Below are 15618 nucleotides of genomic sequence, written 5' to 3' on the forward strand. Positions count from 1 at the left end.
CTATACGCTAAACTAGACCTTGGAGAATTGAAACCAATACGAATAAGCATACAACTAGCCGATAGATCAATAAAATATCTTAGAGGGATAATGGAGAACATGCTAGTTAAAGTTGGTACTTTAGTATTTCCAGTAGATTTTGTTGTTCTGGACATGGAAGAAGATTCTCAAGTTCCTCTCATATTAGGAAGACCATTCTTAAACACGGCTAAAGCAATGATAGACGTGTTCGGTAAGAAACTGACCCTAAGTATAGAGGAAGAGAGTGTTACCTTTTCAGTTGATAGAGCAATGCAACAACCGCAATCTGTAGATGATACATGTTATTATATTCAAACTATAGAATCACATGCAGAATTGTTAGAAGAATTTCCAGAATTACAAGGAACAGGAGAATGTTCTTTAGGAGAAGGAACTGAACCAATTAATGAAACTAAAATGTTAGCTACACTTATGGCTAATGGATATGAACCAACAACAGAAGAAATTCAAATGCTAAAAGAAGAAGACAGATATCGATATAAATCATCGATAGAAGAACCACCGACATTAGAGTTAAAGCCACTTCCAAACCATTTGGAATACGCTTATTTACATGGTGAATCTGAATTACCTGTAATAATATCATCTTCTCTTACTAAAAATGAAAAATCTCAACTCATTTCTGTGCTAAAAGCTCATAAACCAGCTATTGCATGGAAGATTCATGATATTAAAGGAATAAGTCCTTCGTATTGCACACATAAAATCCTTATGGAAGAAGGTCATAAAACGTATGTGCAACGCCAACGAAGACTAAATCCTAATATGCAAGATGTTGTTAAGAAAGAAATTATTAAACTGCTAGATGCAGGTTTAATTTATCCAATTTCTGATAGTCCATGGATAAGCCCAGTTCAATGCATGCCTAAGAAGGGTGGCATGACTGTCATCACAAATGAGAAAAATGAGCTTATTCCTACTAGGACTGTAACAGGATGGCGTGTATGTATTGATTATAGAAAATTAAATGACGCCACCAGAAAAGATCACTTTCCCTTACCTTTTATTGATCAAATGTTGGAAAGATTAGCCGGAAATAGTTACTATTGTTTTCTTGATGGTTTTTTCGGATATTTTCAAATTCCAATTGCACCCGAAGACCAAGAGAAAACCACATTCACGTGCCCTTATGATACTTTTGCTTACAAACGCATGCCATTTGGAATTTGCAACGCCCCTGCAACCTTTCAAAGGTGCATGATGGCAATTTTTCATGACATGATAGAAGAATGCATGGAAGTTTTCATGGATGACTTTTCAGTCTTCGGTGATACATTTAAATCATGTCTAGTTAATCTTGAACGAATGCTTATTAGATGCGAACAATCAAATATAGTTCTAAATTGGGAGAAATGTCATTTCATAGTTAAAGAAGGCATCGTTCTTGGTCATAAAATTTCAAAGGAAGGAATTGAAGTGGATAGAGTTGAAGTAGATGTAATTGATAAACTCCCACATCCCACCAATGTTAGAGGATTTAGGAGTTTTCTAGGGCATGCTGGTTTTTACCGACGTTTCATAAAAGATTTTTCTAAAATTGCCACTCCTATGAATAAACTCCTAGAAAAGGATGCTCCATTCATCTTTTCAGATGAATGTATCAAATCTTTTAATATACTTAAATAAAAACTCACTAATGCGACGATCATGATAACACCAAATTAGAATCTACCATTTGAACTTATGTGCGATGCAAGTGATTTTGCAATGGGAGCCGTTTTAGGACAAAGGATTGAAAAACGATTTCAACCTATATATTATGCTAGTAAGACGTTACAAGGAGCACAAAAAAAATTACATAACTACTGAAAAAGAACTCCTTGCTATTGTCTTTGCTTTTGACAAATTTCGATCATATCTCGTTCTAGCTAAAACAGTGGTATATACCGACCATTCTGCTCTTAGATACCTATTTTTGAAACAAGATGCTAAATCACGATTAATCCATTGGATCTTACTCTTACAAGAGTTTGATATTGAAATCCGAGATAAAAAGGGAGCAGAAAATCTCGCCGCTGATCATCTTTCTCGTCTTGAAAATCCCGAATTAGAAGTTCTAAATGAATCGGCCATACAAGACAACTTTCCTGATGAATATCTATTGAAGATAGATTATAATGAAATTCCATGGTTTGCAGACTATGCAAACTATTTAGTATGTGGATTGCTTGAAAAAGGATTGTCGTACCAAAAACGAAAGAAATTCTTTAGTGATATAAAACACTATTTCTGGGAAGATCTACATTTGTTTAAAAGTTGTCCAGATGGAATGATACGCTGATGTGTATTCGGAGATGAAGCTAGTAAAATCTTAAACCATTGTCACACAGGACCAACAGGAGGGCATTATGGGCCTCAGCTCACAGCAAGAAAAGTTTATGATGCTGGATTCTATTGGCCTACAATTTACAAAGACGCACACCTTCTTTGCAAATCCTGTGATGCTTGTCAAAGGGCTGGAAAAATAAGTCAACGTGATGAAATGCCACAAAATTTCATTCAAGTATGTGAAGTATTTGACATTTGGGGTATTGACTTTATGGGTCCATTCCCTAAATCTCATAATAATCTCTATATTCTCGTAGCCATTGATTATGTATCTAAATGGACGGAAGCACAAGCTCTCCCGACTAATGATGCACGAGTTGTAGTCAACTTTTTTAAATGTCTTTTTGTAAGGTTTGGAACACCGAAAGCTTTAATAAGTGATCGAGGAACTCATTTCTGTAATAATCAACTTGAGAAAGTTCTCAAAAGATATGGAGTAACTCATAAAATCTCCACCGCATATCATCCACAGACAAGTGGACAAGTTGTAAATACCAACCGAGCTTTAAAACGTATTCTAGAGAAAACTGTAGGATCAAATCCGAAGGAATGGTCCATTAAATTAGAGGATGCACTTTGGGCTTTTAGAACAGCCTACAAAACTCCAATTGGAACCACACCTTTTAAACTCGTTTATGAAAAAGCATGTCATCTTCCAGTAGAAATTGAACACAAAGCATTTTGGGCTTTGAAGACATGTAATCTTGATTTACATGAAGCCGGACGTCTACGATTAAGTCAACTAAACGAATTAGAAGAATTAAGACATGAAGCATACGAAAATTCGTTAATCTATAAAGAAAGAACGAAGAAATGGCATGATAAAAGAATAAGAAGTTCAAAAGAATTTAAAGAAGGAGACATAGTTCTTCTTTTCAATTCACGATTCAAACTATTTCCTGGAAAATTGAAATCAAGATGGTCTGGACCATTCATAGTCAAAAGAGTTTTCCCATACGGAACAGTAGAATTAATAAATTCAAAAGGGATGGAATTTAAGGTTAATGGTCACAGAGTTAAACATTACATAGATAGTCCAATGGAAGTTGACAATGAAGTTAATCACAATTTCGACACCACAGCTAACTAAGTGTGGGGAGAATCAAGTCTTTTAAAGGATAATATGTATTTCTGTTAGAGTTAGATTTTTGGTTTTCGTGTAGTTCTCGAAAATGGAACCCGAATGGTCTTTCCCTAGCAGACCCTAAAGAAGTAGTCTTCTCCCCCCAATCTGAATTTTTATATTTTTAGGTTTTACGAGATGAAGACTTCCTGTGAACTAAACCATGGTCTAATGCTACACGCTTTGATCACTAAATGTAATAATGACACTCTTCCAAGTGAAATAGTATCATTAATCAGAGGTAAATTGGACGGAGTAAGAAAAGAATCCAGATGCGAAAATAATAAGTTACAATTTGGTAAAGGAAAATCAAAATTCGCAGCGAAAAGAAGAGCACGACACCTTGAAAGATGTCACAAATGCGAAAAATGGTCATACGAAGGAAAATATTCGACGAATCAGACATATTCCAATACCGAATTCGTTACTTTATGCAGAGATGGATCATTCATATGTTTAGAAGAAAAAACGTTGAATGCTCGAGGTTACGCCTATGTAGCTATGGAAAATCAATTAGTCTGACTATCTTATGAGTGGGCTAGAGCATATCACTAAGAAATATATTTCACAGGGAAGTATGTACAGTTTTCAATTTTTATTTTTATTTTTATTTTTATTTTTAACCTTTTGATAATAAACGCTAATTTGTTCGCTATAAAGTATTAAATTGGTATTCGATAAAATTAGGTCTTCCGACCGAAATTATTGATATCATACAAAAATTTATTACATCACTGCGAAATTTACCGTTTATTCTTAAGGTATAAATATCTTTAATCAATCAACCAAAAATATTTCAAAAATTCGTCATGAGTTAAATTAGGTCATGGAACCGAAATTACTTTACCGAAAAGAGGGGCGTATATTTTTGATAATATTTGATTGATTAAAGTGGGATAAAAGACCAAAAAGATTTTTAATTTTATTTTTACTTTGTTTTTAAAATTAATATTAAAATAATATTGTAAACTTGTTAAAATTAATATATATTTAAAATTGTAAATATTTGAAAAATTAATATTTTTAAAACAAAAATATAATTTAAGTTTGGTGTGAATTTTTAATATGAATTTTTAATTTTATGCATTTTAAATTTAAGTTTGATGTAAATTTAAAAACAAAAATTTACTTTATTTTGCTAAGTTAAAAATATGATTTTTAAAATTCATCGTAAGTTGAAGACTAGGTCGTTGAACCGAAATTGCTTTACCCGAGGGAGGGACGAGAACTTTTATTATCATTATTTTTAATCTTATCGAATTAAAGTATGCAAAAAACATAAAAAAAAAAAAAAAACCCAAAAATCTTTGCTTTTAAAACCGCGCTTAAAAATGACAAATTTTAAAATTTTTGTCGAGGGACGGACTAGGACATCGATCCGAAACGCCCTCATCCTAAAAAGAAACAAAATTTTAATTTTTAAATTAATTTTATGTTTTATAAAGTTATAAGGTTTTATTAAAAAAAAAATAGCCGCGACTCGCGGTGATTTAAACGGGCCCACCACCGCACTCGCGGAGGTCACAAAACCCAAATGGGTTATCTGGTCGAACAGACCGGTTCCAAACACACACACACATATTTTCACCCGAAAAACCCACGAAAAATCATCACAAATTCGCCATTTTTCATCATTTTTCATCAAATCTTTCATAAAATCACAATGAGGAGACTATTATCAAGGAATTACTCAAGGAAATCGGTAAATTTCTACACCTAAACGCCATTTAATCCGAATTTTAGTGTTCTTTAACAATTTCATACATAATTCGATTTTGATGCTTTCTAGTGTAATAATGCTTCAATTGTTTGTGTATTATGATTATATAACCTAGATTGATGCTATTTAACATGATTAGAAGCTTTGAACTTCAATTTTTGAATAATCTAGGGTTTGTGTTCTTGAGCAAAATTAGGGCTTTTTGATATAAACAGGTTATGACCGAATTTTGTTGTTAGTTTATGCTAAATTGAGTAGTGTAACATGTTTAGGTTGCTAAATGATCAAAACTTTGATCCTAAACATGATTTATGAAAATTAAAGTGGACTTTTTGAACCAAAATTGCATAAACTTGATTTAATTGATATGAATGCCATGAGGAACTTGTTTAATTGTTATGATGATTGTTTTTGACATGTTTTAAAAGATAAATACAAAGGAACTTTGTGTACATTTTTGTAAAAGTATATTTGTAAAAGTGTAGAATTGTTAATATTTTGAAAATGTGTATAGAGTTTAATATGGATTAAACATGTCATTGTAATTGTTTGGATTTATGATTTTGCTAAAACTAATGCATATTTGGATGCACAAAAATTGTGTTTATTTTGCAGACTGAAAGGGGTGAATCTTCATTCCAGGCTCGCAATGCTCCTCCGGAAGATGCAAATCAATAGGAAATTAATAACCAATACTGACAAGATATGCCTCACCCAATTGTTTCATATTCAAACATTCATGAGGCAGATTTACATCCGAATTTGAGATTTGATAGATATTGGATAGACTATCCAAAATATCAAAAGAACCTGCACAACCTTGTGTCTAATAATGTTGAGGTACCCAGAGTTATAGATTGGGCACCATTAGAGGTAGTGGAATTGGCCGAGCCAATCAGGGAATTACTTACTCAAAGGTATGGTAATTCTACTTTTAGTGATTGGGTACATTTATTCAACATGTGTAGACCTGTATATAGAGAATGGTGTATAGAGTTATTGTGTACTATTGAAATAAATGATCGGGTAGATACTTTAACTGATCGTAGTTTTATTAGATTTTTATTAGGAGGCAAGATGCGCCATATGTCCTTACTAGACATGGCTCGGGCTTTAGGTATATATACGCCCGAGGAGCTAGCATCTTATGATTGCCAGAGGTTAATATTTTATGGTCGGAGGGTGGATGAGAATTTTGATACGAATGACGTATGGAGTAGGATGACTAGCCATCGCCGATTCCAGGGGGGATTATACTCTTATCTTGATATTGTTAGAGCTGAATTAAGAGTAATCCATAGGTTTTTAGCCAATTCGATTACACAACGAGGTAAGAATAAGGAAAAGGTAAATGAACAGGATTTGTTTTACCACATGTGTATTCGAGACCCACATAGCGCTGTAAGTATACCTTTTTGTGTGGGTTATTATTTATTGACTATGGTTAGGGGTATGAGACGTGGTAGAATAATAGGAGGTGGTATATTTATTACTTTAATTGCTGAATATCTCGGTGTGGATAGAAGTCGGGGGGATTATTAATGGCAGAACCAGAACCCCGCGATAGAATAGATTTGCGTGTTTATCATGGTGCTAAGGTCTTAAAGAAACGAAACAACGCGGCAGAACGTTATGATGGCAGGCATCCACAGGTTGAGAGAGATCAACAGCAAGGTCAACCGGGAGGGGGTAATCCAATGATGGAAATTCAAATTTTTATGGCTCGACACGAGTATGAAATGGCTAGACAAAAAGCATTTCAAGATTGGCAGTATCATCAAAGCCAAATCATAAGTCATTGTACACACGTAGGTAAAGACTACATTCCTACCGTTATGCCCGAATTTGCTCCTTGGACTATAGAGAGCCGACCACCATATCCTACATATGACCTGGCCCAAGCATTTTACAGCATCTATGGATATGCTTGGGACCCATACTGGAACCATCCTCCTCATCCGTAATTTTCTATTTTTGTTTATTTATATTGTAATGTTACTAATTCTTAATTTTCTTATTTCTTATTTTATTATTATAATAGCTTTTATAATTTTCTAACTTTATTAGATTTTAATAATTTTTGAATGTGGTGTGAAAACCCAACTTCAAAAATATGTATATATGTGTTTGTAGTTTATCTCATGTACAAAACAGGGTAAAACAGCGCATTTTCAAAGACTGGCATTAAATTCAGCAAATGCTATTAATTTTGACGACAAAACGAAAAACAAATGTGATGTACCAACAGACGGAATGAACAAATGATATGCACCATTTATCATTCAGCAAACAAACGCCAATATGTTTGGATACTTTGGTAAAATTTAATCATTTTTCTACGCTAATCACCCTCAATAATTTAAATTGTTACTGATTTCTTGCAAATTAGGGCAATGCAAGATCTTAAGTGTGGGAAGGGGTTAAATTCTTTCGGATTTTTAAAATTTTTAACTTAAACACTTGGTTACCATTAAAAATACTAGTAACGTAGTAGTTGTATTAGAATCTAGTGCTCTCTGATAACAAAGAACAGCCCTAGTCTTATATACTGACTACCCACTTCTAGTAAAATTTTTCAAAATTTTTAATTAAATAAACTCAAAATCATGTTTATACATATTTATGAACGATAAAACTAGGTATTAACACCGAAATTATTGTTACCTAGGAAAGGACATAAATTGAGAAACAAACCAAAATGTTAGAATTCATTTAAAATGGAATAGAGGACAAAAAAAGGCAAATAAAATAAAATAAAAGTCAAGTGTGGGAAAATTTACCAAGTTATCTTAAACATATGTCACATATTTCTGTAATAAATAATTGAAGATACTTTTGCTTTGGACTAAACTAAACAGTTTTACCCGATTTACTGTAAGAAAGATGGATCTACACGATGAATCAATTTCATCACTTAAAGGAAGTAAAGTCTTTCGAAAAAGAAACGCGCTTCTTGATTTAGGTCATGAAGTTGTCGTCCAGACCAGCTGTAGGTTGACGAAAAATCTACAAAAGTCATCTCTAAAATCAGCAGGAATTCCACGGACCTCAGCATCAAACAGGGTCGCCAAGTGGTCAGACTTATCTTAACCATGAGAGGATCTGTCTTGTAAAATGGGGAGGACGCCGTGCAAATTAGCTGGATAAGACTAATGAATCAGACCCCCAGAAAGGATAATCTCCTTAAAAGATCAAAAATCAGCTTTTAAGCCTGATATTACTCAATTCTAGAGATTGACCTTCAAGATTGAGAATTACAAACTCATGGAATTCGATGATATCTAAACTCGAGCTGAACGAGAAAATATTTGGATCAAAATTACAAACCAATTTGTTTTCTAAAAACCCATTTTCAATGCGTTCATTACCATTGAACGTAAAATCCTGAGAATTCACCTGGAATTCATTACGTCACCTGAACCAAATCGGGTGTCAACCATAAGAACGGTGGTTGCATAGCATGGTCAAAGACAGGACCTTGTGCCAGACCGGAAAATTATAAGGGTGAGCTTTAGTATTGCTCCTACAAAGGATAGTAATTGCATCCGATACGTTATAGACCATAATTAAAAGCATGTCAGGGGACATTGCCTTAACAGTTGCTTGTTCAACACTTTCCTTTACAACCGGACGGTAGTTTACCGAAAGGTAATATTTGGAGCAAGTATACTGGACGTGTTGCTTTCCCAATACAAGGTTAGCAAGTGGGTGACACAAAACTACAAGTTTTGAGCTAAAATTTTCAAATCTGAAACCCACCAAACCTACAAAAATATTTTGCAAACATCGGTGAAGGGTTGTTCCGGAAAACTTATCTAGGGTAAAAGCTAGATTTAATTTTCAAAAGATCAAATGTTTTCATAAATATCCAATTTCCTTAAAGGATCTAAATTTTCATAGTCATGTGGGACTGTAAACCACATCGTTACTACCATTGTTCATACCGCCGTATAGAAATCACTGATGTACAACGTGTGAAGAATAAAGAAGTGATTCTAGTATATTTCAAGACTATATTGCTTGAGGACAAGCAACGCTCAAGTGTGGGAATATTTGATAATGCTAAAAACGAACATATATTTCATAGCATTATCCCTCAAGAAAGACAAGCTTTTAGTTGCAATTGTTCTATTTACAAGTGATATTCGTTTAAATAATAAAAGGTGAAGACAAAAGACAAATTCGACGAATTGAAGATGCAAACAACCAAAACGCTCAAAAGTACAAAATACAATCAAAGTGGTTCCAATTATTGATAAGAAACGTCTCAAAATTACAAGAGTACAAGACGCAAAATGCAAAGTACAAGATATTAAATTATACGAAAGGACGTTCGAAAATCCAGAACCGGGACCAGAGTCAACTCTCAACGCTCGATGTCACGACCCGGAAAATTTCGACTAATTTTTAATCAAATTCTCGATACGATATTGTATTTTTGGACACGATAAGCGAAGTCTGTTAGGTTGAGTCTCAAAAATTTTGAACTGATCATATATTCAAATGACCTTTGATTTCTCCCGACGATTCACGAAGAATTGTTTGTAAACAACTAATATATATATATATATATATATATATATATATATATATATATATATATATATATATATATATATATATATATATATATAAAAGATTTCTATTAATATCTGTTATATTGTAAAATTTATAAAATCTATAAATATTAAATATTCAATACTAATATAATAAACTTAAATTATAAGTTAAAATATAGTTATTACATTAATTGTTATTATTAGTATTATTGGTATCATTTAGATTATAACATAAAACTTGTTACATGCAATTTATGGTTATTATTATCATTATTGTTAACGTTATCTTATTATTATTATCTTTATCAATATTGTTATTGTTTTTATTATTAATAATAAAATAGTTCAAAATATTATTATTTTCATTAATGATATAATTATTATGATTTTTTTTGTTTTGATTATTAGTATTATTATTATTTATTTTTATTACTAATTTTATAAATTATATAAACTCTAATAATTGAACAAATCTATTAAATATATACATCATACTGTGTTTAATCTTATTATTTTCTCTGAGTTGGTTACCAAACACGTTCAATCATCAGGTACTAACAAATTTAATTTCAAATCAGTATCACTTTAGTAATTTGTTTATTATTTTTCTGTCTGATGGATTGAAGAATGACGACTATAAATTGCTGTAAACCAATGAAATTAATCAAGGTCGTGGACATATTCAAACAACTTCACGTTCTTTAAACAAGTGGCATATGTTATTATTATTATATTTATTATATTACCATATATATTACATCTATCTATATACATATAGGTAGTGTACACATCTATCTTCTATCTCTTGCCTTTCTCTCAACACAAACCCACCACAACCATCGTCTTTCACCACCTCACTCCACAACCAAGAACCACCGTACAACTGCTGATTTCTTTGTTGCTAATATTCGAACAACCGAAGACCATAATGCTCGATCATCATTTCAACATTATATATCCCTTCTTCATCGACAATCCATCACCCTTTTAACACCACCACCGTAAGAACCACCATATTCACCACCACCTCAACTACGAACACAACCATGTCGATCACCATCTCTTTATCTTTCTTGATTCTTGATTCGTGAACCCAAAACACAACCAACAAAACCCTACGTACCAAAATTTCTATTCTCTACTTCATAAACCTATTGCCATACATCTTGTTATGTTTCCTTCCTATTCAAAACCAATAACAACCCAAAAACCTACTGCTGTTACGCTTATATTTCTGGTTACAATCGAAGCAAACACCACCGCTACACACTATCCCTGTTTCTATGATTAAATTCTAAAAACCATCTGATAATGCTAAAAACGAACAAATATTTCATAGCATTATTCCTCAAGAAAGACAAGCTTTTAGTTGCAATTGTTCTATTTAAAAGTGATATTCGTTTAAATAATAAAAGGTGAAGACAAAAGACAGATTCGACGAACTGAAGACGCAAATGACCAAAAAGCTCAAAAGTACAAAAGACAATCAAAGAGGTTCCAATTATTGATAAGAAATGTCTCGAAATTACAAGAGTACAAGATTCAAAACGCAAAGTACAAGATATTAAATTGTACGCAAGGACGTTCGAAAATCCGGAACCGGGACCAGAGTCAACTCTCAACGCTCGATGCAACGGACTAAAAATTACAAGTCAACTATGCACATAAATATAATATAATATTTAAATAATTCCTATAATTATTTATATATTATATAAATAATAAAAAATCCGTCGGTAAGAAAGACTCCAAAATGAGTGAGCTGTATTTACAAACTCCGCGACTCGCGGAGTTTGAAAGCAAAAAATGCCGCGAGTCGCGGAGTATACCTGAACTCAATTCCCTATAAAGCCAACCGAATTCTGATCATTTTTCATAACATATATCCATCTCTCTATCTATATCGTAATATTTATATTTTAATTTTAATTTTAATTTTAATTCTAATAATAAGGGTATGTTAGCGAATGTTGTAAGGGTGTAAGTCAAAATTCTGTCCGTGTAACGCTACGCTATTTTTAATCATTGTAAGTTATGTTCAACCTTTTTAATTTAATGTCTCGTAGCTAAGTTATTATTATGCTTATTTAAAACGAAGTAATCATGATGTTGGGCTAATTACTATAATTGGGTAATTGGGCTTTGTACCATAATTGGGGTTTGGACAAAAGAACGACACTTGTGGAAATTAGACTATGGGCTATTAATGGGCTTTATATTTGTTTACCTAAATGATAGTTTGTTAATATTAATATAAAGATTTACAATTGGGCGTCCCTATAAATTACCATATACACTCGATCGGACACGATGGGCGGGGTATTTATATGTACGAATAATCGTTCATTTAACCGGACACGGGAATGGATTAATAGCCACTAGAATAATTAAAACAGGGGTGAAATTATGTACAAGGACACTTGGTATAATTGATAACAAAATATTAAAACCTTGGGTTACACTCAGTCGACATCCTGGTGTAATTATTAAACAAAGTATTAAAATCTTGTTACAGTTTAAGTCCCCAATTAGTTGGAATATTTAACTTCGGGTATAAGGATAATTTGACGAGGACACTCGCACTTTATATTTATGACTGATGGACTGTTATGGACAAAAACCAGACGGACATATTAAATAATCCAGGACAAAGGACAATTAACCCATGGGCATAAAACTAAAATCAACACGTCAAACATCATGATTACGGAAGTTTAAATAAGCATAATTCTTTTATTTCATATTTAATTTCCTTTATTTTATATTTAATTGCACTTCTAATTATCGCATTTTTATTGTTATTGTATTTAATTGCACTTTTAATTATCGTACTTTTTAATTATAGCAAGTTTATTTTATCGCACTTTTATTATTCGCAATTTCATTATCGTTATTTACTTTACGCTTTAAATTAAGTCTTGTATTTATTTATTATTTTACATTTGGTTTTAACTGCGACTAAAGTTTTAAAATCGACAAACCGGTCATTAAACGGTAAAAAATCCCCTTTATAATAATAATATTACTTATATATATATATATATTTGTATTTTTATAAAAGTAAACTAATATAGCGTTAAGCTTTGTTTAAAGATTTTTCCTGTGGAACGAACCGGACTTACTAAAAACTACACTACTGTACGATTAGGTACACTGCCTATAAGTGTTGTAGCAAGGTTTAAGTATATCCATTCTCTAAATAAATAAATATCTTGTGTAAAATTGTATCGTATTTAATAGTATTTCCCTGTAAAATTTAATAGTATTTTATATACCACTCTGCTAAAACATCAAGTATTTTTGGCGCCGCTGCCGGGGAGACTCTTAAAACCCGGAAGCGCAACGCTAATATATAAAATAAAAAAAAGATTTTTAGTTTACTTTTATTAAAATTCGTTTTTATAAAAATACGTTTTAAATATTCGAAAATATAAAAAGAAAAACAAAAATATAAGTATTTTTAAGATTTTGTTAAATATTTAAGTTTTATAAAGTTTCTTTATTTTTATATAAGTTTTATTTAAGTATTTTGTTTTTATTTAAAACCGAAAAAAAAATTTAATATATATAAATCTATTTTTAAGATATTTTTAAATTTATAAAGTGGTTCTATTTTTATTTAAGTTTTTAAATATAAGTTTTTATTATATAAATATTTAGATTTTAAAACAGAAAATATAAAAACAGAAAATATAAAATAACAAAAAAAAAAACGTCGAATTAAAAACTGTACCTGAGTTGAATTCTGGAACCCCGCGACTCGCGGAGTTTGCTGCTTGGAATACCGCAACTCGCGGAGCCGTCTGACACGGGCACACAGCAACCCTAATTTGGCATTTATTACGGAATTTTAATTATTATTATTAATTAATTATTATTTAGGGTTAATTAATTTATTATTTAGTTTAAAGATTTAATTAATTTGTAATAATTATTTTTAATTAGTTTTGTTTATTTAAAATTAATAGTTTTAATAAATAAATAATATAAAAATAATATTTTTATAAAAATTGTACTTTTTACAACTTTTTGTATATTTTTATATTTTGTCCCTTTTTAATCGTTTTAGCGTAATATTTGTATTTTTAGCTCATATTTAGTTTTAAACTTAGTTTTTGCCATAGTTATTTTTACTTCTAGATTTTTAGGCTTTGCCGTAGAATCCCTTAAGTGCTTTTTCTTTAGACTAAGATTTAGGTACTTTAGAATTTTGCGACGCCTTTTTAAGTTTTAATTTCTTTTTAAGTTATTTCCATTTGGGATTTAGTTTTTCCTGTAAGCTTTAATATTTTTAGACGACTTTTACCAATGTATCAATTATCATTCCAATTAGTAATCTCAATTTGCGATTATAATTTTAAGTTAGTTGTAGTAATAAGGTTAGGTTAGTCAAGTGTTTTTAAGTTTTATAAGTTTCTTTTATTTTTCCGTCACCTTTTATTTTTCAACCATTTTTCTTTTTCGACCTTTTTCGACACACTCTTTTTCTTTCTTATTTCTCGCTATTCTAGTTTTAGGACATAGATTTTTATTCTACTTCTTATCTAAATTTCTTAAAATTACGAAAATTTATTTTAAGTGGTTAAATTAATAGACATCAAAATTTTCTGGTTCGTAGTAATAGTTGGATTTGTACGTGGACCGGGTTATTGGAGCCAAACAGTCCTCAATTATATTGAGACCAAATGAATCCTGCCCCTCTGCTGCATCTTTTGGCTATTCGAAACGTGGGCAAAATCAAAAAAGTCTATTGATTGGATAACTTATTATAATTTTTCTTTCCTTTTAAATACTAATAGGATATTCAGTGAATGCACCGAGCAAGACGTTCACCACCTTTTGTACGTTTACCACCTGTAACTAGATCAAGACATTTAGCAAATATTACTGCCGTTGATTTTTCTTTAGAATCGTCATCCAGTCGACCAAGTACTCCAGTTCAAATTTCCGATAATCCATTTTTTGAACCCGACCTCACAATTGAGAATCCGGAGAATATTCAGGAACGATTCGTAGATCCTGAACCACTAAACTTTCCTCCGGAACCACCAATCATTCAAACAGAGATTGTTGAGGAACGAACCATTAAATCAGAATCCTCTAGTGATTCCGATTCAACAAATTCAATTATGGAGAATCTGGAACCTTTAAGTATGGAAGACCGAATGAGAGCTAAACGCACTGGCCAAGGTCACGCAATTACTCATCCAGACATTAATGCACCAGATTATGAAATCAAAGGACAAATTCTACACATGGTGACTAATCAATGCCAATTTAGTGGTGCGCCGAAGGAAGATCCAAATGAACATCTACGTACCTTAAATAGGATCTGCACACTATTTAAAATCCGAGAAGTGGAGGATGAACAGATATATCTCATGTTATTTCCCTGGACTTTAAAGGGAGAAGCCAAAGATTGGTTGGAATCGTTACCTGAAGGGGCGATTGATACATGGGATGTTTTAGTTGAAAAATTTCTTAAACAATTCTTTCCTGCATCTAAAGCCGTAAGACTTCAAGGAGAAATTGTTACGTTTACACAGAAACCGAATGAAACTCTATATGAGGCGTGGACTAGATTTGGAAAGTTGTTAAGAGGATGTCCGCAACATGGTTTAGACACCTGTCAAATAGTACAAATATTCTACCAAGGATGCGACATCACTACAAGGAAAGACATAGATATAGCAGCTGGTGGTTCTATTATGAAGAAAACTGAAACTGATGCTTACAAAATTATTGATAACACTGCTTCCCACTCACATGAGTGGCACCAAGAAAAATATATCGTTAGATCATCTAAAGCAGCTAGAGCCGATTCTAGCCATGACTTAGATTCCATT

Source organism: Rutidosis leptorrhynchoides, chromosome 4 (assembly GCF_046630445.1).
Source record: "Rutidosis leptorrhynchoides isolate AG116_Rl617_1_P2 chromosome 4, CSIRO_AGI_Rlap_v1, whole genome shotgun sequence".
NCBI lineage: Eukaryota > Viridiplantae > Streptophyta > Magnoliopsida > Asterales > Asteraceae > Rutidosis > Rutidosis leptorrhynchoides.